The 18,890-nt window shown below is 40.4% G+C and overlaps 1 pseudogene; it reads left to right on the top strand.

Moving 5' to 3' along the window:
• LOC117508727 overlaps positions 1–16,391 on the top strand; it is a 29,697-nt pseudogene extending 13,306 nt beyond the window's left edge.
• Positions 16,392–18,890: the final 2,499 nt, after the last annotated feature.

Raw genomic sequence — 18,890 nt, 5'->3', positions numbered from 1 at the left:
ATGTCAACTTCAGCCCAGAAGGACAGATGGCGCGCCACCATTCTATCATTGACAGGAACTTGGCGCTGGTAAAAAAGCTGGTGACTGGCCAGCAGGGAAGGGTGGAGAACAGTGACTTATACAGTTCTGCCAGATTTAAGGAATAATTTTTAAAAAATCGACAACTTTGCAAGTGTCACCACCACCAACCACTGCAAAGCAACCAAACGTGGCACTCTTTGCGCTCTTCAATCCAAAACACGGCGCTGCTTTTACGCAGAGTTTCGCTGCAGAAAATTTCAAATAAAATGAATAAAACGAAACGCCACACCGGCCAGTTTTGTCGGTACTGAAGTTTTCCCCTTAAGTGTCCATTAACTCCGATCGTGCGCTCCACTCCAGTGGGAGTGGATTTGTATGAGTGTGTCAGCATGCGCACGTTTGGAGTCCAGTGTGCAGATGGTCCCCTTTTCACCCTCCACAGTCTCCTCTCCCTCAGCAGGGGCACAGATTGAACCGGTCATCTTTTATTATTGTTTTTTTTTTTTTTTTTGTCTTTTAAACTTGTTTTATGTCAGAGTCAAACACGGCACTTGATGCTTAGCATCAGAGTGACAGCCCATTCAGTGCACCGCGGCTCTGAGACGCTGACGTGAAGCGCCTGTGATCACGGTGTAACGTCATGAATGAACATATCACAGATGCATCGTCAGTCCACCTCTTGTGTCAGAGGATCATGTTTACTTGGCTGTTCGACCCTGTTCAGACACACTGCACATTGGTATGTCACGGAGACGCACTGACATGCAGCGCCTGTAATTGCGGAGTAACGTCCAGAATGAGCATGATATCACACATCCGCTATCAGTCCACCTCATGTAGATGATGTATCTGTATGTATGTGTTATGGAGACATGTTGGTGCACGGTGTATTCGGTGCGATTGTGCAATGTTCACGTTTAGTGCAAATAATGATTGCGTGCCATGAATGTTGCACATTACAATATTTCCTTTGCATGTCCTGAACAGGATGCATGGGGGAGGATCCGGCTCATTGGGGCACAATCGGGACATGCCAGCAGGATTTAGCATGCCTGAAACATTTGAGGTTCTCTTAGATGTGATCAGAATGCTCCGAAGGCAGCACAAATGCTGTGCGATTGCCCTTATACCTCCGTTCTAATATTTCCCAGTTTGAATGCAACACGACAGTGGTGTGCATGTTCTCTACATTTGTGCTGGCCATGCAAATTTAGTGGATTTTGTTAAGTGCCACATGAATGCTGTACGAGAAATTCTAATGCAGATCAATATGCACAAATGTTGTTCGATGTTTAATTCATATGGCATTCGAGCTCTAGTGTAACGGGGAGGGCGGTCGAGACATTCGGCCAGGGTTTGACGTGCTTGAACAATTCGTACAGCACCTCAAACACAGTTCAAATGGTTCAAATTGCGTACGTATTGCCATACAAATGTTCCGCATTCGTATTGCATTCAGAATGCGGTACAACGTTTCCAGTACTGGCACAACATAAATGTTGAGTGCATGTGCTCTGGCCGCACGAATGTCCCGAATGCGGTACTAGGCGTTCAATTGCAGCTTGAATTTGCATGACTGTCGTTCATATCCTCATTCATATATATGGTGTTCGGGCTCATTTGTGCTGTAGTTTGACTGGTATAACCAATGTTCTGTGAAAATTATCTGACAGAATTCAGAAACTGAAAAAGTTGGGTGGGGGGGGCCCTGACAACACCACAAAAGCTTTGATGAACTAAATACATACTCCTGAAATTTGACCATATCTAAATTATTTTGTGAAAAGCCACTTCTAACAGGACTTTGATCTTGACATTTTTTCCAAGGTAAAATTTTGTGGCATTGGAAACTAGTGTTGGCGGAGGTTGGCTCTGGTTTTCTTTTTAATGTAATGTCTAAGCTCAGCATTACTGAGTCTGTTTGGGGTTCTAGGTTTAAAAATGGAGTTAGTTAGGATGAGGGAAGCCAAAATATGAAAATTACAGTTCTTTTGCTTAGTAATCTTACCAAACAAACATGTAGGTTGTAATATGAATTTGGGATAAAGGCAAAGAAAATGTGCAAAAGAAAATACAAATACAACATGCATTAAGCAGTACAGCTAAATTGGGGGGGGGGGGGGGGGTATTGGAGAATGTTGTCAAAAAAAAACCTCCAGCGTGCATCCCTGGGCTTCAAAAATCCCAAATTTTCTTCCTTGAGTGGCCCTAAGACCCCCTGCCTTCAAAGGTCTACTTTCACCAAAAAAACAACCCCCCCCCCCCAATTTCAGGCCTGTAGGAATTGTTCCGTAAGCCTCTCATTGAAAATAGGGCATCCAGTGTGTCTTCACCTTTTCTTCAGCTGTCGTTGGAGAATGCCATAATTTGATGATGCTGTCCCTGTTTGTCTTAGGAGCCATCGACGCTCTCCATCTTATTCCAGACGCAGGAGCAGGTAAGAACACAGTTTGATTTTGTGTATTTTATTGGGTGAGCTTTAGCTATCAGCGATGTAAGTTTTCTAGAAATTGCCGGAAATCCGGGTTTTTACTTCACATGGTGAACATCTCCAGGTTATTTTTGACAGCATACATCAGAATCCATTAATGAATCCGCCAAACAATTGGTGATGGGAATGTACACTGTTGATTTGCAAACAGCCAATAAATTCGAAAAAAGAAGTTCATGGCGGTAAGTAACCGTGTTGGTTTGCAAACTGCCAATAAACTCAAAAGAAGGGTTATTTTTGTTTTCCTGGCCCATGTTGAATTTAGTCTCCGGTGTGTCTTTCATGATGTTGTATTTGTAAAATTGTTTGGAAATGTCTCTGAGATGTCACAGTGGATATTAAGTCTCACATTTTCACATCCTGATCCGAGACTGAAAGATAATGTAACGCGGCGCCATTAAACCACACAGCAGCGAATGAGAGATCCCGCTAACAGATTTTAACATGAGCTCTGCATTGTATTTAAATGACAAAGAAATGGATGCAATGTTCTGCTGCATGGAGACGATGAAAGGTTGATCACAAATAAATTAAAATTGGACTGGTTTGACCAAAAGGGCCAAAACCCTGACCCGACTCTTTTTAATAATCATTTATACAGAAAAGCTAGCACTACCGGTAAGTCTGATTTTATTATATCATGTTTTTGACAGAATTCATTGTCAGTTGACTTTGTTCAAGTTTTTACACACAACTGTCTTTAAGGCATGGGTTAAAGTTCTCCATTGCCACAATGGATTTCTGTCATTTGGAAAATTTAACCACACATACGCGTGCGCACGTGGTGTTGCGCGTGTTTTGGGGCCAAAATATGATAGTCTTACTGTCGAAGCAACATTCCATTCTGTGCTTATCAAAGCAGCAGCATTGTCAGCGTGGCCTGCGGAGGAAGGGACTATGTGAATTTTCTTTCCTCTCCGCTCTGTTTACTGCTTGCCATGAGCCACGGTCTTTCTTCTCCGTCTTTATGGGAACATTGGCAGACACTCCCCAAGTAGAGCAGGGTGTGTCTTTGCTTTGAACCAATGAAGCATTGAGCCGACTCACTGCTTCGATGGTTTCTTGTATTATTTCGCTTTATCTTAATTTTCTCCCGCTAAAACCCTAAAGAGCATATGTCTGTGAGTAATATTTACCTTTTTTATATTAAACCGACTATGGTCTTCTAAAACAGTTGTATTTTATAACTTAAAAACGGGACCGATGCGTTTTCAGTGTTAAAGTTAGCATTAAGCTGTTCACATCTCAGCACAGTTTATGCATTTGTTTTCTGTATAATTAATTAATGGCTTAGCGTTTGTTGTCGTAAAAGAGTCAAACGTATTATGAATTGTAATATTTTTTTTATTTATATATTAACAACAAAAGTAACTAATATTGCTGCAAGACACTTTTAGAGAAACAGACAAAAAGAACCTGATAAAACAAAACACAGAAAAGATAAAAACTAACAATGAACATAAACAAATAAATATAGAAATAGTGACTCTTAGACCTCCACTTCATCCTTGTTATTTAAGTTTAATGACAATTTGTTTCAGTCAAACCACATCTAAGCTGTGTTTTTACACAAGAAAAAATTAAATGCAGTAAACTGCACATTTGTGTCTTTTTTTTCATGAAAATAACTTATTAAAGATCACATATTACACTTTAGTCAGGCCTTTAAAATACTTTTGTGGACTCTTGCTGTAATGTGTTGTCAGTGGTTGAGATAGTTGCTGTAGGCATCTAAAAATGCTCGTAATTGGGTGAAACCTGATGGAAATCTTTGTGGTGTGTCGGTGATGTATGTATGTGCAAAAATAAAACAAAACACTACTCCAGGTATGTTTTTACGAGAATATAACATCATAACTTTATTACAAGCTCAAACGTTGATGTTGCTTGACAAAGGCCTTTTAATAATAACTCACTTCAAGAAATAATGGCAAAACTCACGTAAGTATAAAAAAACAAACAGCAAAAAATGATTAATTGATTACTAAATTAATCCTTAGTTGCAGCCCTAGTTTGTTTTATGAGTGAGAGCATTTTACTGATTAAATGTGAATAAGCCAGTTTTGAGTTTCTCAGTGCACATGTGTTTTCAAAACTGGTGACAGTGTTACTTTGTGCACAGCAGAACAACATTGTCAGTTGCTTTAGGCCCTAATTTTGTATTCTATTGGCTGTACAGCCAGCAACACAGCACCCATTTGGTGCATTCACCGGATTAGAACAAATCAAAATACTACAGAAGAGAGAGAATTTTTACTTGACAGTTTGAAGTATGTTTTCTTTGTTTCAGAGGACTTCATACTCATTAAAATTCACTACAATATACAAAATTTGACTTGCTCTTTTAAAAAATTTCTGTGGGAAATCCCCCAGACCCCCCATAAGCAATAGTGTGTTTTTACTTGACACTTTGAAGTGACTTTTATTTGTTTCAGAGGGCTTCATACCCATTAAAATTCACTATAATATACAAAATTTGACTTGCTCTTTTAAAAAATTTCTGTGGGAGATCCCCTAGACCCCCATAATCAATAGTGTGTTTTTACTTCACAATTTGAAGTGACTTATTTGTTTCAGAGGGTTTCATACTCATTAAAATTCACCAGAATGTACAAAATTTGACTTGCTCTTTTAAAAAATTTATGTGGAAGATCCCCCAGGCCCCCATAGTTTGAATTGAGTTTTCTTTGTTTCAGAGGGCTTCATACCCATTAAAATTCACCAGAATATACAAAATTTGACTTGGCCTTTAAAAAATTTTCTGGGGGGGCAACATGTTGCGCCGTGAAAATTGTAAACAGTTTGATTTGCGATCTGGACCAATTGCCTTGGTAACGGATATGGGAAAATGTCAGACTGGAAATCTGCCAATCAGAGTGTGCATAGCGTCGTACCCATATCATAAGTGGTCTTATCAAATAGTAATAACACCATATTCTAATCCATGTGACAGACTGTGAAATATAGTTTTGTCATCTTGCCAATATAGGAAAATGGTCTTTTCACCTAACATGTCATGATAGACCTGAAAATGCATTGGAGATTTCAAATTTTCATGGCCCACGTCCATCACTGAGCTATGAATTAAACTCTTTCCCATAAGTTATTCCTATGTTATTAGCGCACATGCATAAATACTACTGAAAGGCATAAGTTTTTTTTTTTTTTTTTTTTCTCAAATGTCCTGACTGCATTGATGTCACCCAGGATCCCTCTTAGTCACTGCTGCTTATGTTGCTATTTCTTGTGGTTGTTTACTGGACACAAGACACTCGTGCTTGTGATTTGTGAGGGACTGATTGGAATGCCTATAATTTGTTGAACAGCACCGCAGTCAACTCTTTTAACTGTTTATATATCCCTTGTGCATGTTTTAATTTAATCCTGGTTCTTTTTCTGCGTCTGTAGGTCTGGCTCCCCGGCACGCTCGAAATCCAGGACTCCAGTGAGAAGGTAGTTTGCATGCCCCACTGCAAAGTTTTCAGTGATCTTTTTCACAAATCTAAAATTCATACCATAACCTTGTTCATTTCTATATCACCAATGGGTATTTTTCAGCTTTGTTTACCTCTGTGACAAACCAGTACCCAGAACAACTCTTGAACGTCTGAAAAAGAAGTACTTTGTATGAATGTACAGAAATCAGCCTGCTCTTTGGAGTAACCTGTGATGTTGCTAAATATGTAACCGCTACTGTAGAAACATTTTACTATTGATGAAACAATTCTGGCAAGTAACTATCCCTGTCTTGGTGTGAAAAAGACCCCCCAAAAAAAAAATGGTAAATGGGCTACATTTCTATATGTTGTCTGTTTTATACCAAATCATGTTTTTTGCACCAAAAAACAACTGGAAATTAGGGTCATATGACAAAAAAAACTTTTTGTGTGACTTTGACGATGGCTATAATTAAATGATACTGTTATTCTAAAGAAATTTGCGATCTTCGTAAAAGTCTTAATACTAGTAGACATGAATTATTGCTTACTAATAAGATTAATGGGCACAGTGTTTAAGAAAAATGGGAAAACCACAGTCTTGTGCTCCTCTCACTGCAGGCTCAGCACACTTTTGGATAAAAAAAAAAAATTTTTTTCAACATTTCACAACATTTCTTTTAGAGGCCTTTTTGGACTGGTGTAACTTGTACTTTGGACAATACGGTAACGGTATTTCTCATGCTGTGACTGCTCTGTCTTCACCTTGATGAACAACCTAAAGCAGTAAAACAGTCATTCATTGTTAACTTCAGGTCATGTGATTACTGACAGTTAAGCACAGATGAATCTTTTCTTTATATATATATATATATCAAATGGGTGCCGATAACATCTCATCATGCTCCCCCCCTTCCATTTAATGACGATATAAGTGGGGTTTTTGTTGCTATTGTTCAGTAGCTTTAGACGTATTAAATTTTGCAGTCACGCAAATTTGTTCTTATGCTATTACTTTTATAGATCTTCTGAAGTACAACCCCTGGCAAAAATGATGGAATCACCGGCCTCCGAGGATGTTCATTCAGTTGTTTAATTTTGTAGAAAAAAAGCAGATCACAGACATGACACAAAACTAAAGTCATTTCAAATGGCAACTTTCTGGCTTTAAGAAACACTATAAGAAATCAAGAAAAAAGATTGTGGCAGTCAGTAATGGTTACTTTTTTAGACCAAGCAGAGGAAAAAAAATATGGAATCACTCAATTCTGAGGAAAAAATTATGGAATCGCCCTGTAAATTTTCATCCCCAAAACTAACACCTGCATCATATCAGATCTGCTCGTTAGTCTGCATCTAAAAAGGAGTGAACACACCTTGGAGAGCTGTTGCACCAATTGGACTGACATGAATCATGGCTCCAACACGAGATATGTCAATTGAAACAAAGGAGAGGATTATCAAACTCTTAAAAGAGAGTAAATCATCATGCAATGCTGCAAAAGATGTTGGTTGTTCACAGTCAGCTGTGTCTAAACTCTGGACCAAATACAAACATGAGAAGGTTGTTAAAGGCAAACATACTGGTAGACCAAGGAAGACATCAAAGCGTCAAGACAGAAAACTTAAAGCAATATGTCTCAAAAATCGAAAAATGCACAACAAAACAAATGAGGCACGAATGGGAGGAAACTGGAGTCAACGTCTGTGACCGAACTGTAAGAAACCGCCTAATGGAAATGGGATTTACATACAGAAAAGCTAAACGAAAGCTATCATTAACACCTAAACAGAAAAAAAACAAGGTTACAATGGGCTAAGGAAACGCAATCGTGGACTGTGGATGACTGGGTGAAAGTCATATTCAGTGATGAATCTCGAATCTGCATTGGGCAATGTGATTATGCTGGAACTTTTGTTTGGTGCCGTTCCAATGAGATTTGTAAAGATGACTGCCTGAAGAGAACATGTAAATTTCCACAGTCATTGATGATATGGGGTTGCATGTCAGGTAAAGGCACTGGGGAGATGGCTGTCATTACATCATCAATAAATGCACAATTTTACATTGATATTTTGGACAATTGAAAGGATGTTTGGGGATGATATCATTTTTCAAGATGATAATGCATCTTGCCATAGAGCAAAAACTGCGAAAACATTCCTTGCAAGAAGACACGTAGGGTCAGTGTCATGGCACAGAGTCAGTGTCAACGAGCAGATCTGATTTGATGCAGGTGTTAGTTTTGAGGATGAAAATTTACAGGGTGATTCCATAATTTTTTCCTCAGAATTGAGTGATTCCATATTTTTTTTCCTCTGCTTGGTCTAAAAAAGTAACCGTTACTGACTGCCATAATATTTTTTTCTTGATTTCTTATAGTGTTTCTTAAAGCCAGAAAGTTGCCATTTGAAATGACTTTAGTTTTGTGTCATGTCTGTGATCTGCTTTTTTCTACAAAATTAAACAACTGAATGAACATCCTCCGAGGCCGGTGATTCCATAATTTTTGCCAGGGGTTGTATGTACTTAAAAATCATGGGAGCCAATAACTTTAATAAGGTGTGTGTGTGTGTGTACATTTTAAAGTGCAGGCTCTACTTGCAGGGCATTTGGGTTGCTTTGGGTGTTTTTGTATTTCCTTTTTTCTTCAGTTTAGATCAACAATGCTGATAAACATTTGTCCACTAATTTCTCTAGCTGTGTTGCTCCCCGGGTTTTCCCTTTCTCTTTTGGAGTTCCTGTTGCTTCTCCCATTTTAACACTAAAAGCAAGACTGTCCTGCAGTCTCAATTCTTCCAGCAATGTGGTTGTAATGTTAGTCTTGAAAAGTGAAATTGTTGTTCTGTTTTTCTTCCCTCCCAGTCGCTCTCGTTCTCGGTCCCGTTCTGGCTCCGGGCCAAGAGGTCGCTCTGCCTCCAGATCCCGATCTCGGTCTCCGTCAGCGAATCACAAGAGAAACAGGTAAATCATCTGTCTGTTTACCTTTACACTGAAGGTTTTATGGGTGTATTGTATTTTAGCTGCTGTCGTTTAAGTCCCAGGTGCATAGTTATTGTAGTAGTAGCTAGTTTTTATCAGGGTATAAAACACCTGTATGAAGAATCACGTGATGGCTTAAGAGCACCCCCTATTCATTTTCAGATGTGACAAGTAATTTAGCTTCCAAGAGAAGTTCAGGTATGTTCAAGTTAGCCAAAGCTAGGTCCTTCACCCTAGACAGGGACTGATTTTTAAATAGGTTCTCCTACTTGTGAGAAACACGCTGCCACCATGTGACTGCCACGTGGTCTTCAGATGGATGACTACTGAGAAACCTCAACACTCACGTCAGAGAGATCGTTTTCTTCTGCAGTGTGGTCTGCATCTGCTGCTGGCTGACAGTTCGGGGACTCCGCAGACTTTAGTGGTTTGGAAGTATAGGTAGAAAAAAAACACTTTTATGATCTCTTTTTGCAGTCTTAGCAGCTCTGGTTGTCAGCACTGTTCAGTCTAAGTGTAGCCATGGGAGAGAACATCACCCCTCAGTGTATAAACTGTCCAAACTCGTAGCACAGTTTAAATTTCAGTAAGATACACTCTCTGGACTCTTGCTTTCTTTTGATTTGACCTTGAAAAATGTGGTCGTAATCTTAATTAATGATGTTAGACTGGCAGACCAAGAAGAAAAATTTTCATTCATTGCATTGACCATTGTTTCAGATTCTAATTTTTTTAAAGTCCAACTGAAATGACTTCATTAAAAAAAGTAATAATTTGTTATTGGTATAAATCTGCTTCTTATTATTCATTAGTCTTTCATGCTGAAAGTATTGATAACTTTAAAGGTATTAATGATTTATTTTTGAAAGTTAGTGGTTGTCGACATTTTTGTAAATGTGAGTGTTGGCCCCAGATTTCTCAATGGGCAGGCCCTTGTACCCGTGTGACAAACAGTGGGTGGCAAACATGCAACTGCTTTACAAGCAATTTAGCAGGCATTGTTAAAATTCTGAGAGTCATCGTTTTATGCAATATTTTAGGTAAATGATTCCCCAGAAAAATCACAAAGCACAGAGGCAACCAAGCACACTGAATGAAGTGCCATCCACAGAATAAAACTTTGAGGTTAACTTAACTTCCACTGCGTGCAGATGTTACATACAGTGACAGTCCAGGTGTGTAGTGTAAAACCTATCTTGAAGACCACAATAACCCTGCAGTTTTCAATCACATGTCTACATACTGATTGTCTTAACTTAAACCCCCTTTCATACATGCACGTATAAAATTTACAACCAACCTATCAGTCGCAGAGACATGATGTTCTGTTTTGGCTACTCCAATTTACTCAGATTGCCACAATATGCATGCATATCTACATAGCTTTTACACTGACACTCTTCCTTGCGCATCTCCATATGTATGAGATGGTCAAGAGTGGACTTTGAATCCTGGACCTTCAATTCTGTGGAAAGCCAAGCCATGTAGTGCAGCCCACAAATGAGAGGCATTGACATTTTGAGAAGAAATTCTCTGGTCTGATGAGACAAAGATTGAACTTCTTGGTGTGAATGCCAGGCGTCATGTTTGGATTTGGCAAACTCCACGTGGGCTGCCCATGTGCCTTTTTACTAAGGAGTGGCTTTTGTCTGGCTGCCATACAGGCCTGATTGGTGGATTGCTGCAGAGATGTTTGTTCTTCTGGAAGGTTCCCCTTTCTCCACAGAGGAATGGTGGACCTCTGACAGTGACCATCGGGTTCTTGGTCACCTCTCTGACTAAGGCCCTTCTCCCCAATCGCTCAGTTTAGATGGGTGGCCAACTCTAGGAAGAGTCCTGGTGGATCCGAACTTCTTCCATTTACAGAAGTTCTGTGCTCAAATCAGCAGAAATGTTCCCGTACCCCTCCCCAGATTTGTGCCTCCAGACAATTCTGAGTGGTGTCTCAGGAGTTTGTTTTTCCATCATTATGATGATTATTAGTATTATTATACCAAATCTGGTGTGTGACCTATTATTTGAAAGAATATGTACCTGCTGCACTAACTGAACTCATTTGTGGTATGAAAAAATTGGACCAACAAAACATCACTGGATGACAGGTGTATGAATTCAAAGGCACTTTTGTCTTATGTATGCAAATTGTGGCATTCTGGCTAATGCACATGCAAGGAGCATCATCACTAAAAATACTAAATCTAAACTTTAGGTCCGTGTGTGTGTTTGAAGGAGAGAGGAAAGCCACAACACTACAACTTAATTTCAGTTGGACTTTATATTATAGATCCCACTGTTCTGAATTGGACACAATCAGAGGTGATATATAGTTTAGTTGAGGGCAGTTAATACAACACCATTGGTGTGACTTAAACATCTTTGCAGCACAGTTTTGTTTATTTTTCATATTTTCTTTAAAGTGTGTGGTGGAAGCTGAGTACTGCACAGTCACCGCAGCTGATCCCAGGCCCAGGGTCTGCCAGCTGGCGGTGTGTACGTCCTGCGGGAAGGTGACTAAGCGCTGACCTGAGATCAGCCTTCGCCTGCATCTGGTGTTAGCAAGAAAGAGGTCGACCTACCGACCAAACCGTCACGGTGAATGGGTCTGTCCAACCGACGCACACGCTCAGACGAGATCAGCCGCGCACACACACAGTTGTTCTACTAGAATCAGCCGCCCAACCAGCCAGCCTTGAGACGTACCAGAGGGCTGACCCACACAATTCAGAGTTCGACCGCTCCCTTTTAAACTCATTATCTACCTACCAGACCCCCTACCTTCCTACAAGAGTTCTTCAGCCTGTGTCTTAGCTACTGAAAGTGAGAGAGAGCTGATGAGAGATCAGTCTTCAAGAACCTCCCATCGCAGTGTCTCTCCAAGTTGTAGTCATCCGCCCTTTCATCCTTCGCTTCTCTGTACTTGTTGTTTCTGCCACTGTCTTCAAAGGTAACCAAAAATCAACCCCCTCCCCCTGATAAACTTCGAACCTGTAAATGCTGATGGTGAAAGCACAGTTTGTAGTTTTGCTGTAGTCTGGAATAATGGTGATAATGTGCATGTTCAGATAAGAGTGGCTAAATATTTGAGTGATCGAGTGTAAGGGAGGATATCAACTTTCAGTGGCTGATTTTATGTGAAAAGTCTATTTTTTTGTGTGAAATTTAGACACCATTATACTTCAAAAGACCAGAGAAAAATGAGGACCAGCTTGGGTGGACGTTTCTTTGAATATCTATTCTGGCCTTTTGAAAAGATATCCTCCGTGCTCCAGTACAAAAGTTTATGCACCCCAAATACCCGGAGGCCTCATTTATAAACATGCAGAAATATGTACACATACACCTGCATGAAATGTAGCTTATCAAAGCGGAACGTGCGGTGAGACTATACCATCTTATATGATCTTCTGCTACACCGACCTTCTCATGCTGGCAAAAAGTCAAAAAGCAGAAATCTGTGGTAAAACAATCTCCCATCATTTAAAATGATTGGCATTGTTTGGATTTGTTCTTTGTTCCCAGCTTCCCATGCTGGAACTCAAAGCTTTTCCACTTGAATAGTGAACTCAGCTAATTCTGCCTTTTTGTACTTGTGGTATTCATTTCATTCAGATACCCTCAGATGTCTTTCAGTGTCTATCTCTGTGCCATAAATGCCTGCAAAGATCATAACAAACATTAACAGTCCTGAAATTTATGCTGTCTGGTAATGCTGAAGCTGCCCAGCTGCAATTGTGTGTAGATTGATGCGTGCACACAACGTGCTATAACCTTAATGCCGCGTTCACACCGGACGCGATCTGGCGCTACAAATTCGCGTGGGTCGCCAGGCGACGGACGCGCCTCCTTTGCCCGGTGTGTTGCTCTGCTTGGGTGGACTTGCGCTGCGAAAATTCGCCCCGCTGCGTCATCAAATAGGAGGAGCTTCCATTCCGCTCGCCAACTCCGGTTGTCAGTCAAGCTAACATGACGGACCTTGATCACACGGAGCGAGTTGCTGTGGAAAGCTCCCAATACAGAGAGTATCATTATTTGCTCCAGGAGCTGTCTGGGTGACGGCCGCTTTCAACGGTCGTTCCACCTCTGCGGGACCCAGTTTGAGGATCAACTGTCCCGTTCGCGCGCGCACATGTAAATAATAAAAAAAAAGAAAAGAAAGAAATTCCGCTGCTTGCTGTAGCTGGCTCTTCCCCAAAAAAACTGTTATAATTGTGTTTAGAAACCAGTCACCATTTGCTTTATTATACAGCTGTGTAGTTAATAAGTAAAATAATCTCCAGGACGATTCGTGCACGTAAAAGAAAAGGAAAAAGCTGCGATGCTGCAAGTAGGGCAGCTGCTCGCTCCAAAAAGCTATCATAATTGTGTTTAGAAACCAGTCACTATTTGCTTATACAGCTGTGTAGTTAATAAGTAAAATAATCTCCAGGACGATGCGCACGTAAAAGAAAAAAACTCCGCTCCCCGCTGCTGTGGGGTTGCTGCTCGCTCTAAAAACTCTGTCATAATTGTGAAATAAAGGACAAAAGAGACATAAGTCCTGCTCACAGGCTGCTACCAGATACAGGACATGTTCACATCTTCAGTCAAAGTCCAGACATCTCCACATCACTACATATTCAGTCCCTGATTGGTCATCGCGGCGCGACGAGACGAAAAAGTTCAGATTTTTGAACTTGGGGAGGAGGGCAACACAATGTGACGCGACTCAATATCGCGCCACAAACGCTCAAAATCGCTTCACTCGCCTCCATCGCGTCGCGCTGCGCGGTTTGGCGCCAAAACGCGTCCTTACATAGGATTACATGACAACCTGTGGCTGCAGTCGCTCGCGTCGCGCCCGGTGTGAACGCGGCATAATAGTGCAGCAGATAAAAGAATATTTACAGAGAAATCCTGAACATGGTGATACAAGCATCAAATTTGGCACAAACACTCCTTAGACATTCCTCTTTTGAAAAAACCTGTTGGCCACTTGAATTTTCAGTATCAGGTCGGGGTCAATTGAGGAATTAACAGGCCTCAAAATTAAAAGGCGCTCCAATCATATTGAAAACTATACCACATAATTTGTCTCATCATAAAGATTCCAAAAAGGTTTAGTTTGGACAATCTGTGACTGAATTTTATGGAGTTATGAAGTAAAAACAGCAAGAATGGTGACAAGTCAGTTTCACTTTGTACGGGGGTCAAAAGTTCAAGTTGCTCCAATTTTGGTAAAAAGTGATGCAAATTATTAGCGTTAACAGGGTTTTCAAAAGTAATAGTTGGCACCATATATCATGCTTAGTTAACGCGCTACAGGATAACATATGTCACATGTCATAGAATCCAATGGACATTGACCTTGTTTGTCCTTTACTTTGGAGACCAAGCATTCAACAATGTCAAATCTATTTCATTTATTAAGCTTATTAGGTCAAACAATAATTCGCATCACTTTTTTACTAAAATTGGAGCAACTTTAACTTCTGACCCCTGTACAAACTGAAATTGACCTTTGTCACCATTCTTGCTGTTTTCACCCCATAACTCCATAACATTCAGTCATAGATGGTCCAAACTATGCATTTTTGGAATCTTTATGATCAGACAAATAATGTGGTGTAGTTTTCAATTTGATTGTAGAATTTGTAAATTTTGACCCCCATGTAATTCAACTGACCGCTGCCTATTGAAAATTCAAGTGGCCAGTCAGTTTTTTTCAAGAGTAATGTCTAAGTTGTGTTTGTGCTAAATTTGATGCTTGCATCACCATGTCATGTCTCTGTAAGTCATGGTTTCAGACATGACCCTTGTGGAAATCAAGGTAGAACTGTTGCTGAGAAAAGGGGGCAGTGGCACAAAGAATGTGATGGTACGAAGTTTCTGCTGAAGTGTGAGAAATTTGAGGATCTGGGCAGGATATCTTTTTCTGACAACGCATTTATGCTAATGCTTCAGGTAGCATTTTATCCTGTAGTAACGGAAGTAGAAAGTGAAGCCAAAGAAGAGTTGGCATCTTTGGCACTGAACAGTGATGTGATGTCATTAATGACAGCTAGTAAGTAAGCCAGTAAGTCTGGACAGAAATGTCTGGGGGGGGGGTCATCAATAATCCTGTAGAGTTCATTTCCATGATTGGAAAAATGAAAGTTGTCTTTTGAAGTATAATGGTGCTTTTGGCATGTTTTTTTTGTCATCGTCCAAAATCATTTATGTAGTTAGTACTTTGTGGGTTTTTTGAAGTCAACTATGCTAATGTGCCACTTTTTTTTTTTTTTTTTTTTTTGGGGTGGGTGTTTGCTTTTGGTTACAATGAGCGTGATTCATAAACCCAGCCGTGGCTGCTGGCTTAAAGCTGTGGTGTCCAAAGTATTCCAGAAAGAGCCAATAGGGTGCAAGTTTTCTTTGCAGCCACTGACCTCCAGCAGGCGATTTCACTGACTAGCATCACTTTGAGCAGATGGGATGAGTTCATCTGTGAAATCACCTGCTGGAGTAAAACCTGCAGCCTTTTGGCCCTTTCTGGAATACTTTGGACACCACTGGCTTAAAGTGTACAAACCACATTGGATTGTGGTATTCAAACAATCATAACTTTGTTTCTGTCAACCTCATGGGATATTTTGAGTGTTTTGCCATGCTCCCCTTTGGCAAGCTAATCCCCCTCTGTTTCTGTTTCAGTCGTTCCCGTTCAGCAAGTCCAAACCGAAGCCCAACTCCAGGAGGTGACTGGGTGAAGAAGAGTAATAGTCCCCATTCTCAGTAACAAACTCTTAATCCCTGCATCAATTTTTTTTTTCTGTCCCTACAGTTTGTTTTTGTTTTTTACTTCTAATCTCATCAGATACATTTAAGTTTGCATTTCTCTCCAGGGCTGTAGAGTTTGTGCTTCTTCAGAATGACAAATGTAGTCTGTGTAGCACACAGGAGTAAGTTTTCACTTGGAAAGGATTGTTTTAAATACTGATATGGGTCGTGTTTCATCATAGAAGTTAGAAGCATGTTGCAGCTGACTTTACAGTGATTACGGCAGATCAGACGAAATTACAGTCGGGATAAAATCTGCTTTTGCAAATGTTTTTATTAAGATTGCATTGTTGAACCTTAACGTGTTCCCTTTGTTAACTAGCAGAATTTTTTTTCTTTGATTTTGAGCTGAAACACAGGTCTAACCTATCATAATTAGAAGAGGCAACTGAGTGGCTGAAGTGAATGTGTTTATATAGAAAGTCGCATTTAGTGTTTATTGTTCTTTGAGTATACGTCCTTCTTACAAATGGTATGAGCACATTCTGTGAATATTACAATTGGACTCCCATCTCCATATGCTGATCTCAGATTTGTATGATTTCTGCTTGAGTTTTAAGATGTGTAATGTGGAAATGTAATTTCTGTAAAACCCGCTTCACCTGTGCTTCAGTTTCTGGCATGTACAACATTGGCAATATTTCAATAAAACTCTTCAACCTGTCTCTTACCAAGTTTGTCTTTACATAGTTTATTGTAAGTAGTGCTGCTTAGTAAAAGATGTGGTCTCCACAATACCCCCTTTTTCTTGGAACCTGTTGTAGGATGAGACACTTTCTGTGCAGTACAGAGAAATACCGGCATTTAATCACGGTATACAGTTGAGGCCATTGGTTTATACACACTTGAACGAGAAAGTCAAAATCGGTGTTCTCCCAAACAATGCATGTTAAATCAATAAAAAATGTCTACTTCAGTGCTATATAAAATGACTTAAAAATGCTAGTAAAACTTTCAGTGAGTCAAAAGGTCAAATTATAACAAGTTGACTGATCGTGGAAGATTACAGAAGAATGCTTACACCATATTCCAGTGTGCTTTTATTTTGGAAGGTTAGACAGCTTGTATACTGAAAAATCAGTTCTTAATAACATTTAGAATGACTTACTTTCCCAGTAAGTTTTCCCAGGAAACTCCAATCCCAAATTAAACTGATGGAGGGGAAAAAAAAAGGGGGGGGGGGGGGGCTTGTATATGGCCTTTTCATTTTCAAGAGGCATTTTTTTAAACAGGCAAGTCACACTGGGAAATACGGTATTAATGAAATTGAGGTTTAACAGAGTTAGTGTCTTTAAAGTGAAGCAGTGTGTTTCTGTATTTTTGAAAGACAGTGCTGTGTTGCTCACCACCTCGTAGATAAGCCTGCGATGCCAAAATAATGGACTGAGCGCTTACCCACTGTTGCCCATTGATTGGCTCAGCAGCAAAAGGTGCAGTCCTCACACGACCATAACAATAACCCCTAATCGTAACCATAACAAGGCTGTGCTACATACAACTGTTAATACGGCTACGTATGAATAGCCACTTCCTAAACCCATTAACGCACTGAGTAAATATAAAGTTACTGTCATCTTAGTCAGATTCATCGTCACAGCCTGATGAGAAGACATCTGATAAATATGTGCAAATCTAGAAACTACTGAAGAAATGCAGTTTTTAAAGACGTCCTTCAGTGTTTGCCTGCTCCGGCTGTGTTTCTCAGCCTGATCTCCAGTACTTTGTCCCGACGATAAGTTGATGGGACGAAGCACTGGAAAAATTTGAATTCCCAAGTCACAATATCCCCAGGCTGGGGGCATTCACTTCAAAGTGTGAAACTCTCACCTTGTTCTTGTGATTCAGACTTTAACACCCCTCTATATTGTCAAAAAAATAAAAATAGATAAAAGGTCCAACTTTCCTCCCCAAGTCAGCAGGTACATTTCTGGAAACGCCTTATTACTCTGCATTTGTTGGCGTTTCTCTGCATGTGATGTACATTTTAAGAAAAGCAGAAACATCTGATTGCTGACAGTGAAACAAACACTGCTTCGTCCAACAACGAAGCTCCTGAGCTTTCATTTGAAAGTGAAGGTTCGGATTTACAGAAGCTGTACAGAGAGACAGGAGGTGACGCACTTCACCCCAAAACTTTCAGTCTGTCGGATTTTGGGTTCTAACGTGCGGTGACACTGCTGTTTGTCGCTAGACACTATTTTAGCCTCGCTGTGAGCGTGCACGTGGAATATCGCCATGATGTTTTTGTGGTGGAGCGGACTTTGGAAATCACAAGTGGATGATTTCAGGTTATGTTTTTTTTTTTTTTTTCCCCTTCTCAGTTAAGTTGGTAGGATTTATTTTTGTTTTACTTTGAGTGTCTGTCTTGATGTCAGACTTCTGTAAGTGACCAGCGTGCACCGCACTCACGCAATGTTCACGTGCACTAAGTTTTGCAGTGGAAAGTGGCTGTTTTTACCCTGACTCCCATCAAAATTAACAGTTATGTAAACTTTATAATTAATCTGTGGTTCTGTTTTTAACGTTAGCAGTGCTGAGGGAAACACTTGGAAATGTTGATTTCAGTGCGACATGTCCTTTAAAACAGAAGAATGGAAATAATGTAAGCGCTGTCAGCACCAAAATCTCAGTGTGTCTCGGTACCTGAATAATTTCAAATTCTGCTCTGTTTTCATAAAAGCCTCCCTGTTCACAGAGGCTGCGGCATCGTTCTTCCCACGGCAGACAGCGTTGATCGAGTTGGCTGTGCACCGGCCTCTGTGACCCTTGGAGCTGGCGTACCTCCTCCACAGACAGCCCGGTGATCGCTGCGCCCCGCACGGACTGTGGTCCTGCCAAGACGAAACAAAAATGCAGAGATCGTCCTCTGACCATCTGGCTTTGTGTAACGTTTGCATTTTTTCATGGTTTGTGTCATCTGGATGTAAACAGGATAAAATAAAGAGCTGAAGTTTTTCATGTGAAATTTCCCGCAGAAGGGGGTTTAGCGCCGTTTAGAGTCGCACAGTCTCCTGCTAAAACATGAGATGACACTACACTATAGCGCCACTAGATGGCAGTATAATGGTGTGGCGCAGTTCCATTCTCTAGGGAGAACCCTGATTTTATTCTATAATTTCCAGGTATTTGCGGGCCGGTCTGAGTCAAAGGGCCGGATACGGCCCGGGGG

Source organism: Thalassophryne amazonica, chromosome 4 (assembly GCF_902500255.1).
Source record: "Thalassophryne amazonica chromosome 4, fThaAma1.1, whole genome shotgun sequence".
NCBI lineage: Eukaryota > Metazoa > Chordata > Actinopteri > Batrachoidiformes > Batrachoididae > Thalassophryne > Thalassophryne amazonica.
This window is presented reverse-complemented; position numbering and strand designations above follow the sequence as displayed.